Source organism: Callithrix jacchus, chromosome 17 (genome assembly GCF_049354715.1).
Source record: "Callithrix jacchus isolate 240 chromosome 17, calJac240_pri, whole genome shotgun sequence".
Taxonomy (NCBI): Eukaryota; Metazoa; Chordata; class Mammalia; order Primates; family Cebidae; genus Callithrix; species Callithrix jacchus.
In genome coordinates, this window is record NC_133518.1 from 77189450 (window position 1) to 77201757 (window position 12308).

A 12308-nucleotide genomic window follows, 5' to 3' on the forward strand; every position below is an offset into this window, starting at 1 on the left:
TGACACATTTTTCTCTCTATGCCATTCTGTAGTCTCCAAATGGGCAATACAGGAAGATTCCTTTTGCTCATCCATAGTTTCTGAACTGTCAGCAATATAAATGTATTACTTTTTAAAAGAAAGTTATAAAATTCTCACAAAAAATTAAAAGTAAAATATAGGGTGTTTAGCAGGAGATTTAAGATATCAGCTCCCCTTGACCCCCCTGTGGATGTTGTGCATGCAGTGGGCATGCATTACAATCACGGAAACTCATGTTTTGGAAACCCAGTCTTTTAAAGGAACTGCTAGCAAACCTGACCAATCTTTGCCCTGGAGGGAGATCTTATTTTGATGACAGCAGGGAAATCTTTCCTCACTCCAAAAAGGGACAGTATCTTACAAGACATTTTGCTGTACTAAGAGCTGAGAATAGTTGGTCCAGAACAAAAGCTGTCTATGCCTTTGCTCAGATGGGTAGAAATATTAGAGACTCATTGAGACTTGATTCCTAGGAGACATGCATGTCTAAACTAAATAAAGACCTTCTACATACATATATGAAAAAGAGAGATAATCAGTGGAAGAATGGCAGGGAATATCAGCAGACAATTTTTGAAAGAGGATGTCTAAATGGTCAAAAAGTGAATGAATATATGCTCAACTTCACTAATAACCAGGAAATACACATTAAAGTCATGATAAAATATCACTACAAACCTACCAGAATGGCTAAAATTTAAAAGACTGACAATATTAAGTGTTGGAAAGGATATAAAAGAAGGGAACACTTACACACTGCTGTGAGACTATAAAATGATCCAACCACTTTGGAAAACTATTTGGCAATATCTACAAAAGCTGAAGATACATATCACCTATGACCTACAAATTCCAATCTTAGGTATAAATCCAATGAAAATGTATGCATGTGTGCACCAAGAATTCTTATAGGAACATGATTCATAACAGCTCTTTTATGGGTTGAATTGTGCCCCCCACTCCCACAAAAGAAAATATGATGAAGTCTTATTCCCTGGTATTTCAGAATATGACCTTATTTGGACACAGGGTCTTTGCAAATCTAACCAAGTTATGATGAGGCCATTAGGGTAGACCCTAGTCCACTGTGACTAGTGTTCTTATAAAATGTGGACACAGGCACATGCAAGGGAAGATGAGGTAAAGACACACAGGCAGAATACATGTAACAAGGATGGCAGAGATTTGAGTTATGCAGTTGCCCACATGAGAACATCAAGCATTGCCAGCGAACCTGCAGAAACTAGGAAGAGTCAAGGACGGATTCCGCTACAGGCTTCAGAAGGAGCGTAGTCCTGCTAATACCTTGATTTCAGACTTCTACCCTCTAGAACTTTGAAACAATACATTTCTATTGTTCTGAGTCATCTGATATGTAGCACTTTGTTTCAGCAATCATAGGAAACAAATGTAAGCCCCAAACTGAAAATAATGTCTAACAATATCCCATCAATAGTAGGAATGCTAACTTCAATCAGAAATAACAATTGCTGAAATAACAATAGAAATAGCTATTTAAAAATTGCAGTTATGGCCTGGGAATGGTAGCTCATGCCCATAATCCTATCACTTTGGCAGGTCAAAGCAGGAGGATAAATTGGGCCAGGAATTTGAGACAAGCCTGGGCAATATAATGAAACCCTGTCTCTAGAAAATAAAAATTAGGCTGGGCACAGTGGCTCACAACTGTAATCCCAGCACTTTGGGAGGCCAAGACAGGTGGATTACATGAGATCAGGAGTTCGAGACCAGCCTGGCCAACATGGCAAAATCCATCTCTACTAAAAATACAAAAATTAGCCAAGCATGGTGGTGTATATACCTGTAATCCCAGCTACTCAGGAGGCTGAGGTAGGAGAATTGCTTGAACCCAGGAAGCGAAGTCTTCAGTGAGTTGAGATGACACCACTGCACTCCAGCCTGGGTGACAGAGCAAGAGTCCAAGTCAAAAAATAAATAAATAAATAAATAAATAATAAACAATTGCACCTAAACAAAAAAAAAATCATAAACACATCTGACAAGATGTTTACCATAAGAAGGCAGACACAAAAAGAAATACATTATATGATTTCATTTATATGAAGTTTAAAAAGTGGGCAACTAAACTATAATGCTTAAAAATATACGCTTAGGAGGGGATGAACTACAAAGAAAAGCAAGGACAAAATCACTGCAGAAGTCAGGACACTGGGTAGCAGGTGGGGCAGGGAAAGAATGAGGTGGTAGCCGAAACAGGGAACTGGGGGCTTCTGGGATGCTGGCAATATTATGTTTTTTGATCTGGGTAGCGGCTACACAGGTGTTAACCGGGAAATATACTGTTATTTTGTGTACTTTTCTGAATGTGTGCATATTTCACCATTTTAAGTTTTACACAACTATTGTTTAAGTCACTTGTAAGAAGATCTTACTAAAAAGAAGGTTATTTTGTTATTTTTATTCAACAGCACCCTCACAGAGCCAACGGCTTAAAGTCATTCCATGAAAACTAGTGCCCAAGCATGTTCTTAGACGCTGCACTCTTGAACTGAAATTTGATCCCATTAGATATGGCGTGAAGAAGTGACTTCCTGGGCTAGGGAAGTGTGATCTGCAAAACATCACAAGAAAAAGACTGACTTCTTTCATGACTTTCTTTCAGCTTTGCTGACCTGCTTCCCAATGAAACTGGTGGAAATGACAAAGAAAAGTAGTCATTTAAAGTCTCTGGAAATGGTTCCAATTACAAAGAACAAATGAAGAAACATCTATTCAAAAAAACCTGTGAAAATTTGATGAAAGAGAGCAAAAGTCTATGGTAGCTGAGACCCCTCCCCCCAGCTCAGTATGGTGGAGACTCCACTCGACTGCTAGAGCTAAAAAAGTACAGGTCTTCTCTCCACAGCTTCTTGAAACCACCTTTGCAAAATTATGACTGAGACAGTGAAAGAGATCTAACCTAACTGACCTTATCTTGCTTTTAACCTTGAAGCTGTCTTTGTTCCTTCCTGGGCGTAGGCTGAACTAATTTTGGGAGAAGTTTAGTTTATAGCTCGCAGTGTAAAACAAAGATGGTAACAGTCCTTTCCCAGAACAGAACTCTTTCTTGCCTGTGGACTAGACTGCCTTTGTAGGACTAACAAATTACCCGCAAGATAAGAAATTATGGTTTAGGAGTCACGCAGCTGGAGTCTGGAAGATCAGGCTGTAAAATCTAGATAATAAACTCTAGCACAGAGAGAGTGCTTTCTGGGTAATCACCAAACTTCACATACATGTGATGAGTCCCAGTAACAATAGTGGTCCTTACTGAGCACATTCCTTTCCCTTTTTAGGGAGCACACTAAGATAAGAAAGCTGGAAGTTTGCATGGGTGGGGGTTGGGGGATGCCTGCAGCTGCAAGGAGGTACCTAAGACCAGGCATAGAAACTCCCCCTCCTCTTTTTAACACATGCACAGTGGGAAGGAGACAAGCAGCATGGAGTAGGCCAAGCTAAGAACCCACCTGCATGATAAAAGAGTGGCATGGGGTTGCCAGAGATTCTGCTCTATGCAGATGGCACACCTGATCCTAAGCAGTCTTTCATGCCCTAAATAGATAAGATACCCGCTCCTCACTAGCTCATTTATAAAACCCCTTACATTTTACTGCAGTATGGCAACCCATATGCGACCCTATCTGTAGCAAAGAGCTGTTCTTTTCCTTTTGCCTATTAAATTTCCGCTCTAAACTCACCCTGTGTGTGTGTGTCCGTGTTCTTGATCTCCATGACCATGAGCCAAAGAACCTCGGTGTTAACCCAGACGAGTCTGCTTCAGAAAGAGGCAGGGAAAAAGGCGGCTGATAGGAGCTTTTCCGGGAGAGAGTCAACATCAAACACTGACCTCAGGAACTATTCTTTAAAAGGAAATACAATTTCATTGGCTTACACTGTGAAGCAATTTATGCCCCAGGGCATTGTTTAAAACAGTAGAGCTATTGGCAGGCAATTAGTGAAGATTAACACCTAGGTGTGCTCAGAGAAAGGGAAATGACCTTTTCTAATAGCGCTGTCACTGAGGATGACTGAAGGCAGACCCGAAACTGTGTCTTTCTGAGGAGCAACATCAGAGACTTCGTTAACACTGTGGGGGTTAGGGGAGAGTGTTTAAACTTTACTGATGTAATCCAGAGAGCAAATAAACAGATAAACAAATAACAATAGCAAGCTCCTGGGGTGGAGAAACTGGTACCCAGAATTCATATAATACATAATCTGAAAGGTAAAATTTCCAACAAAAAATAACAAGGTATACAAAGAAACAGTAAGGTGTGATCATACGCCACATTAAAAAACAAAAACAGGCAACATAAATGGCCTATGAGAGCAACCAGATGTCAGATCCAAATTCAGAACCATTCAAATTCAAAGTAACTATTATAAATATGTTCACAGAACTGAAGGAAAACATGATTAAGGAAGAAAAGCGTGATGACAATTTTGCATCAACTAAAGATTCAATAAAAAGAAATTATTTTGAAAACAACAAAATGAAAATTCTGGAGTTTGAAAATACGGTAACAAATAAAAATTCACTATCGGGATTCAATAATATATTTGAATTTACAGAAGAAAGAATTAGCAAACTTGAAGGTAGATTGATAAATATCATGCAAGCCAAAAAATAGAAAAAAGCAGGAAGATAAATGAACAGAATCTCAGAGAAACATGGGATAGAATTAAGTTTGCTAACATATGCATAATAGGACTACAAGAGTGGAAGAGAGGAAGAAGAAAAAAATGAAGATATCATGGCTGGAAACTTCCCAAATTTATACACAATAACCTATAAACCCAGAAATCTTAACATAAGTAGGATAAACGAAAAGAGATCCACAAACAGAAAAATCATAGTAAAAGTGCTGAAAGTCAAAAACAAGAGGAAATTTTTTTTTTTGAGACAGGGCCTCCCTCTGTCACCCAGGCTACAGTCCAGTGGTGCAACGTTGGCTCACTGCAACCTCCACCTCCTGAGTTCAAGTGATCTTCCTGCCTCAGCCTCTCAAGTAATCCCTCCAGGCACGCGCCACCATGCCCAGCTAATTTTTGTATTTTTAGTAGAAACCACATTTTGCCATGTTGCTAAGGCTGGTCTTGAACTCCTGGGCTCAAGTGATCTACCCACCTCAGCCTTCCAAAGTGCTGGGATTACAGGCGTGAGCTACTGTACCCAGCCTAAAGGGAAAATCTTAAAAGTAGCAAGAGAAAAACTATTTGTCAGTTACACGAGAATGTTAATAAAATCAACAGCAGACTTTCCAACAGAAGCAATGGCAGCCAGAAGGCAGTGGGATAATATATACAATGTGTGCAAAGAAAAATAATGTCAACTAATAATCCTGTATACTGCAAAGCTGTCTTTCAAAAATGAAGGCCAAATAAAGATTTTCCCAGACAAACAATACCTAAGATAATTTGTTGCTAGCAGTTCCACTTTACAAGAAGTACTAAAGGAAGTTCTTCGGGGTTTTTTTTTTTTTGAGATGGAGTTTAGCTCTTGTTACCCAGCTGGAGTGCAATGGCGCGATCTCAGCTCACCGCAACCTCTGCCTCCTGGGTTCAGGCAATTCTCCTGCCTCAGCCTCCTGAGTAGCTGGGATTACAGGCACGCGCCACCATGCCCAGCTAATTTTTTGTATTTTTAGTAGAGACGGGGTTTCATCATGTTGACCAGGATGGTCTCGATCTCTTGACCTCGTGATCCACCCGCCTTGGCCTCCCAAAGTGCTGGGATTACAGCCTTGAGCCACCGCGCCCAGCAGTTCTTCAGGTTTTAAACCCAAGTGATTCCAGACAGGAATTTAAATCCATATCAAAAAACAAAGAGCACTGGTAGGACTTCCATCTGATACCAACAAAATTAGAGTAAGGTGGCAGAAGTGTGAGAAGAAAAGGGAGGTGACAGAATTTAGAAGGCCTAACATTCTTAATTTAGTCCTGGGTCCTCTCTTGTATTCCAAGATTGCATCAAATGCTGGTGTGTGGGAGTTGGTGTCTCACTGGCTCCAGAATATGCAGACCTCTTGTCTTCATGAGTTCCTTCTCCCCCTCCACAGAGGGCATTCTCATGGAAGATTGGAAAAATCATTGCTACTGCCCAATTCTTTAAGATTCTTCCCATATAAGTTTGGAGTTGTATAAAACAAAACTCAGAAAGATTTGGAGGGTCTCTCTATTTTTCTGCTCAGCAACATGCTCATGATGCAGCATAGAAATATAAAGGGTGAGGGTGGAGGTGGAGGACAATAAATAAATAAATAAAGATAAAGGGTGAATTTCACTGTGTGTAAATTATAACTTAATTTTAAAATGCAATCCTCCTACAAATGGCTTGACGTTGGGAGTTTGAGGCCAGCCTGACCAACATGGTAAAACCCTGTCTTTACCAAAAAAAAATATATATATATACAAAAATTAGCCAGGTGTGGTGGTGTGAGAGTAGTGACAGAGTGGGCAACAGAGTGAGAACCTGTCTCAAAAAAATAAATAAATAGAAACAAAAATAAGTAAATAAAATGCAGTCCGCCTCTAGAAAGAAAAACAACCATAAAAACTCTTCAACATGGAATATAAAACCCTATAAAAATATATAGGGTTTTATATTCCTGTCCATCTTTCCTGTTCACCATTCCTCCTCACGTTACCTGACTCCTCTCATTACTTGCATTTCTTATGACATTCCAGCCACTCTGGCTTTTCTTTAACCCTGAGAGATCTCCATTATTTATTCAAATAATTCTTCCTTTCTATTCTCTCTCTCTCTCTCTCCCCACTTGAACTTTAGTTATGTAGGTATTAACACTTTTATGCTCTCAAATAATAAACAGAGAGGCTCTCTAAAAAAAGATATTTATTCAGGAATGGAGCATCGCAATAGAAATACATGTGCCATAGTAAACTATGTGCATGTGCTTATTCAGGTAGGTAAAGAAAGACAAAGGTTTTTAAAGGAAACATGAGGAGGATTACAGAATTGTTTTGAGATAATTATCCTTGGCTACAATAACCAATAACAAGGTGATGCTAGTTTGAGGCTAAACAGGCAGTTGCTGGGCAGATATACTCAAAGACAGTTTTTTTGTGTGAAGTTGTGATGGCCTTGTTACAAGCTTGTGGCTTTTGCACAATCTTTTGTGATAGTTCTTATTAGTAGGCATTTATGCATGAGAACTCTCCCTTCATAGACTTCCCTGGCTCTGTTTGTCAGGGTTGTTTTTTCCAACCCTTTTCTAAGCAACTGCATTTTGATTCTGACAACTTTCACATTTTACCTTTTGATCAAGATCTTTCTTCAAAACCATCATTGATCAGTTATCCTGTAGTTAGGTTTTGATTGTCCCTTGATCCTGGAATGAACCTGTCCTGGTTTGGACTGGTTTAGTGCAGTGAGCCAAGATCATGCCACTGCACTCCAGCCTGGGTGCCAGAGTGAGACTGTGTCTCACAAAATAAATAAATATATAAAATACTAGCAAACTGAATTCAACAACACCTTAAAAAGATTATTCACCAGGATTAAGTGGTATTTATTCCAAGGATGCAAGAATGTTTCAATGTATGCAAATAAATAAATGTGATACACCTAATTTACAAAACCAAGAACAAAAATAATATGATCATTTCAATAGATGCTGAAAAAGCATTTGCTAGAATTCAACATCCCTTTATGATAAAAACCCTCAGCAAACTGGGTATAGAAGGAACAATATCTAAAGAAGATGACCATATATGACAAGTCCTCAGCCAACATTGTACTGAACAGGAAACATTGAAAGCCTGTTCTTTAAAATCTGGAACAGGACAAGGATGCCCACTTTTACCACTTTTATTCAACACAGTACTTGAAGTCCTGGCCAGAGCAATCAGGAAAGAGAGAGAAATAAAAGCATCCAAATTGGAAAGGAAGAAGTCAAATTAGCCTTGTACTCAGAGGGCATGATCTTATATTTAGAAAAACACAGAGACTCCAAAAAGTGTTAGAACTAATACATGAATTCAGTAAAGTTGCAAGATACAAAATCAGCATGCAATATGAGGTGGGATGCTGAAGTCCCTACAATTACTGTATTGCAGCTATCTCCCCTTTTAGATCTATTAATATTTGCTTTACACACATAGGTGCCCCAGTGTTGGGCGCATAGATATTTATTTATAATTGTTATATTCTCTTCCTGAATTTACCTCACCATCATTACAGCATTTACATATGGCAACGGCAAACAATCTGAAAAAAAACAAGAAAGCAATTCCATTTATAATAGCTACAAGGAATAAAAAATACTTATAAATCAATTTAACCCAAAAAATGGAAAGAAAATTTTTGCCCAGCATTGCTTTGTTGATTTGGCATCTTTTGTAGTCTCACACAAATTTTAGCATTGTTTTTCCCATTTTTGTGAAGAATATCACTGGTATTTTGATAGGGGTAGCATTGATTCTGTGAATTTTCTTCTATATAAAACAATTATAAGACCGGGCGCGGTGGCTCATGCCTATAATTCCAGCACTTTGGGAGGCCGAGGCGGGTGGATCACGAGGTCAAGAGATCGAGAGCATCCTGGTCAACAAGGTGAAACCCCGTCTCTACTAAAAATACAAAAAATTAGCTGGGCATGGTGGCACGTGCTCTATAATCCCAGCTACTCAGGAGGCTGAGGCAGGAGAATTGCCTGAACCCAGGAGGCAGAGGTTGCGGTGAGCCGAGATCATGCCATTGCATTCCAGTCTGGGTAACAAGAGCGAAAATCAGTCTCAAAAAAGAAAAAGAAAAAAATTATAAAATGCTGATGAAAGAAATTGAAGAAGACACACACAAAAAAGGATATTTTGTGCTCAGGAATTGGAGGAAGAATTATTATTGTTAAAATGACAATACTACTCAAAACGATTTATAGATTCAATTCAATGCTATCTGTATCAAAATACCAGTGATTTTTTTTTTACAGAAATAGAAAAAAAAATTGTGAAAATTTGTATAGAACCACAAAAAATGCTGAATATCCAAAGCAATCCTGAGCAAAAAGAATGAAGCTGAAGGCATCACACTATCTGACTTTAAAACATACGACAACACGATATCGGCATGGTACTGGCATAAAAACACAGACCAATGGAAAAGAATAGAGAACTCAGATATAAATCCACACATTTACAACCAACTCATTTTTGACAAAGGCACTGAGAACATCCAATGGGAAAAGAAGAGTCTCTTCAATAAATGGTGCTACTAGATCCCTGTCTCTCACCATATACTGTAATCAACTCTAGATAGATTAAAGACTTAAATATAAGGCTTTTATATGAAATTATGAAGCCACCAGAGGGAAACATAGGAGCAACACTTAAGGACATTTGTGTAGGCAAAGATTTTATAGCTAAGACCTCAAAAGCACTGGCCACAAAAACAAAAACAGATAATTGAAACTATATTAAACTAAAAAGTTTCTGCACAGCAAAGAAAACAATCAACAAACTGAAGTGACAACCAGAGAATGGAAGGAAATACATGTGAACTACTCCTCAGACAAAGAATTAATAACCAGGATATATAAGGGGCTCAAACAATAGGAAAAGAAGCAAATCATTACATATTAAAATGGGCCATAATCCTAGCACTTTGGGAGTCTGAGGCAGAGGGATCATTTGTGCCCAGGATTTCAAGGTTACAGTGACCTATGATTATGGCACTTGCACTCCAGCATGGGCTACAGAATGAGACCATGTCTCTCAAAAAACGGGGAGAAAGGTGAAAGATCTGAATAGACATTTCTCAAAAGAAGACATACAAATGGCCAAGAAAAGTATTTTTTAAATGCTGAGCATCACTAGTCATAAGAGATACGCACATCGAAACTACAATGAGGCACAGTGGCTCATGCCTGTAATCCCAGCACTTTGGGAAGCTGAGGTGGGCAGATCATTTGATGTCAGGGGTTCAAGATCAGCATGGCCAACATGGGAAAAAACCCTTCTCTACTAAAAATACAAAAATTACCCAGGTGTGGTGGCATGCACCTGTAATCCCAGCTATTTGGGAGGTGGAGGCAGGAGAATCGCTTGAACCCAGCAGACAGAGGTTGTAGTAAGCTGAGATCATGCCACTGTACTCCAGCCTCAGCAGCAAAGCAAGCCAAGAAAGAAAAGAAAGAAAGAAAAAAAAAAGAAAGGAAGGAAGGAAGGAAGAGAGAGAAAGAAAGAGAGAGAGAGAAGAAAGAACAGACAAAAAACGTACAATGAGAACTTACTTCACCACAGCTAAAATGGCTTTTATCGAAAAGGAGCTTTTTCATAATGTGTTTGCTGCCAGAACACAGGTGTCATGAAAACTACCCCTAAAAGCCAAAATGGAAAAGAAAGGAATTCATCGACACTGTTGTCATTAGACATGTAGATTCGGGAAAGTCCACCACTACTGGCCATCTGATCTACAAATGCGGGGGCATCCACAAAAGAACCATTGAAAAATTTGAGAAGGAAGCTGCTGACATGGGAAAGGGCTCCTTCAAGTATGCCTGGGTCTTGAAAACTGAAAGCCGAGCGTGAACATGGTATCACCATTGAGATCTCCTTGTGGAAATTTGAGACCAGCAAGTACTACATGACTATCATGGATGCCCTAGGACACAGAGACTTCATCAAAAACATGATTACAGGGACATCTCAGGCTGACTGCACTGTCCTGATTGTCGCTGCTGGTGTTGGTGAATTTGAAGCTGGTATCTCCACGAATGGGCAGACCTGAGAGCATACCCTTCTGGCTTACACACTGGGTGTGAAACAACTAATTGTCAGTGTTAACAGAATGGATTCCATTGAGCCACCCAACAGCCAGAAGAGATATGAGGAAATCGCTAAGGAAGTCAGCACTCACATTAAGGAAACTAGCTACAATTCCAACACAGTAGCATTTGTTTCCATTTCCGGTTGCAATGATGACATGGTGGAGCTAAGTGCTAACAGGCCTTGGTTCAAAGGGAAGTCACCCATAAGGATGGCAACGCCAGTGGAACCCACTGCTTGAGGCTCTGGATTGCAGCCTACCACCCACTCGTCCATCTGACAAGCCCTTGCACCTGCCTCTCCAGGATGTCTACAGAATTGGTGGTATCGGTACTGTTCCTGTTGGCTGAGTGGAGACTGGTGTTTTCAAACCTGGTATGGTGGTCACCTCTGCTCCAGTCAACATTACAAGGGAAGTAAAATCTGCTGAAATGCACCATGAAGCCTTGAGTGAAGCTCTTCCTGGGGACAATGTGGGCTTCAATGTCAAGAATGTGTCTGTCAAGGATGTTCATCGTGGCAACATTGCTGGTGACAGCAAGAACAACCCACCAATGGAAGCAGCTGGCTTCACTGCTCAGGTGATTATCCTGAGCCATCCAGGCCAGATCAGTGCTGGCTATGCCCCTGTACTGGATTGCTACACGGCTCACATTGCATGCAAGTTTGCTGAGAGAAAGAAAAGATTGATCGCCATTCTGATAAAAAGCTGGAAGATGGCCCCAAATTCTTGAAATATGATCATGCTGCCATCGTTGATATGGTTCCTGGCAAGCTCATGTGTGTTGAGAGCTTCTTGACTATACACCTCTGGGTTGCTTTGCTGTTCGTGATGGGAGACAGTTGTGGACAAGTAAGCTGCTGGAGCTGGCAAGGTCACCAAGTCTGCCCAGAAAGCTTAGAAGGCTAAATGAATATTATCCGTAATACCTGTCACCCCGGTCTTAATCAGTGGTAGAAGAACATCTCAGACGTGTTTGTTTCAATTGACCATTTAAGTTTAGCAGTAAAGACTGGTTAATGATAAAAATGCATTGTAAACCCTTCAGAAGGAAAGGAGAATGTTTTGCGGACTACTTTGGTTTTCTTTTATGCATGTGGCAGCTTTAAGTTATTAGTTTTTAAAAACAGACTTCTTTTTTTTTCTTTTATAAAGACAAGGTTTCACCATGTTGGCCAGGCTGGTCTGGAACTCCTGGCCTCAGGTGATCCGCCTGCCTTGGCCTCCCAAAGTGTTGAGATTACAGGCATGAGCCACCATGCCCAGCTGAAATCAGTACTTCTTAATGGAAACAACTTGACAAAAATCTGTCACAGAATTTTGAGACCCATTAAAAAGTTTAATAAGAAAAAAAGAAATGAAATAACAGATATTGTCATGGATGAGGGGAAAGAGGAACCCTCATACACTGTTGATGGGAAGGTAAATTAGTACAGCCATTATGGAAAATGGTGTGGAGTTTTTCCTCAAAAAGCTAAAAAAT

The 12308-nt window shown here is 39.8% G+C and overlaps 1 long non-coding RNA gene and 1 pseudogene across 6 annotated transcripts in view; one reads left to right on the top strand and one right to left on the bottom strand.

Annotated features, from left to right (window-relative positions):
* LOC118148988 (uncharacterized) overlaps positions 1-12308 on the bottom strand; it is an 86327-nt gene that overhangs the window by 51162 nt on the left and 22857 nt on the right. For 4 of the 6 annotated variants that reach the window (XR_013528761.1, XR_013528765.1, XR_013528764.1 and 1 more), the window contains 2 exons: positions 3741-3902; positions 1844-1941 (listed from right to left, as the gene is read on the bottom strand). The exons of 1 other annotated variant lie outside the window; for it this stretch is intronic. This is a non-coding gene — a long non-coding RNA (uncharacterized LOC118148988). The remainder of the gene's footprint in view (positions 1-1843; positions 1942-3740; positions 3903-12308) is intronic. One more of the 6 variants, XR_013528762.1, reaches the window with a different exon arrangement.
* On the top strand, positions 4359-11751 carry LOC100391777 (elongation factor 1-alpha 1 pseudogene; annotated as a pseudogene).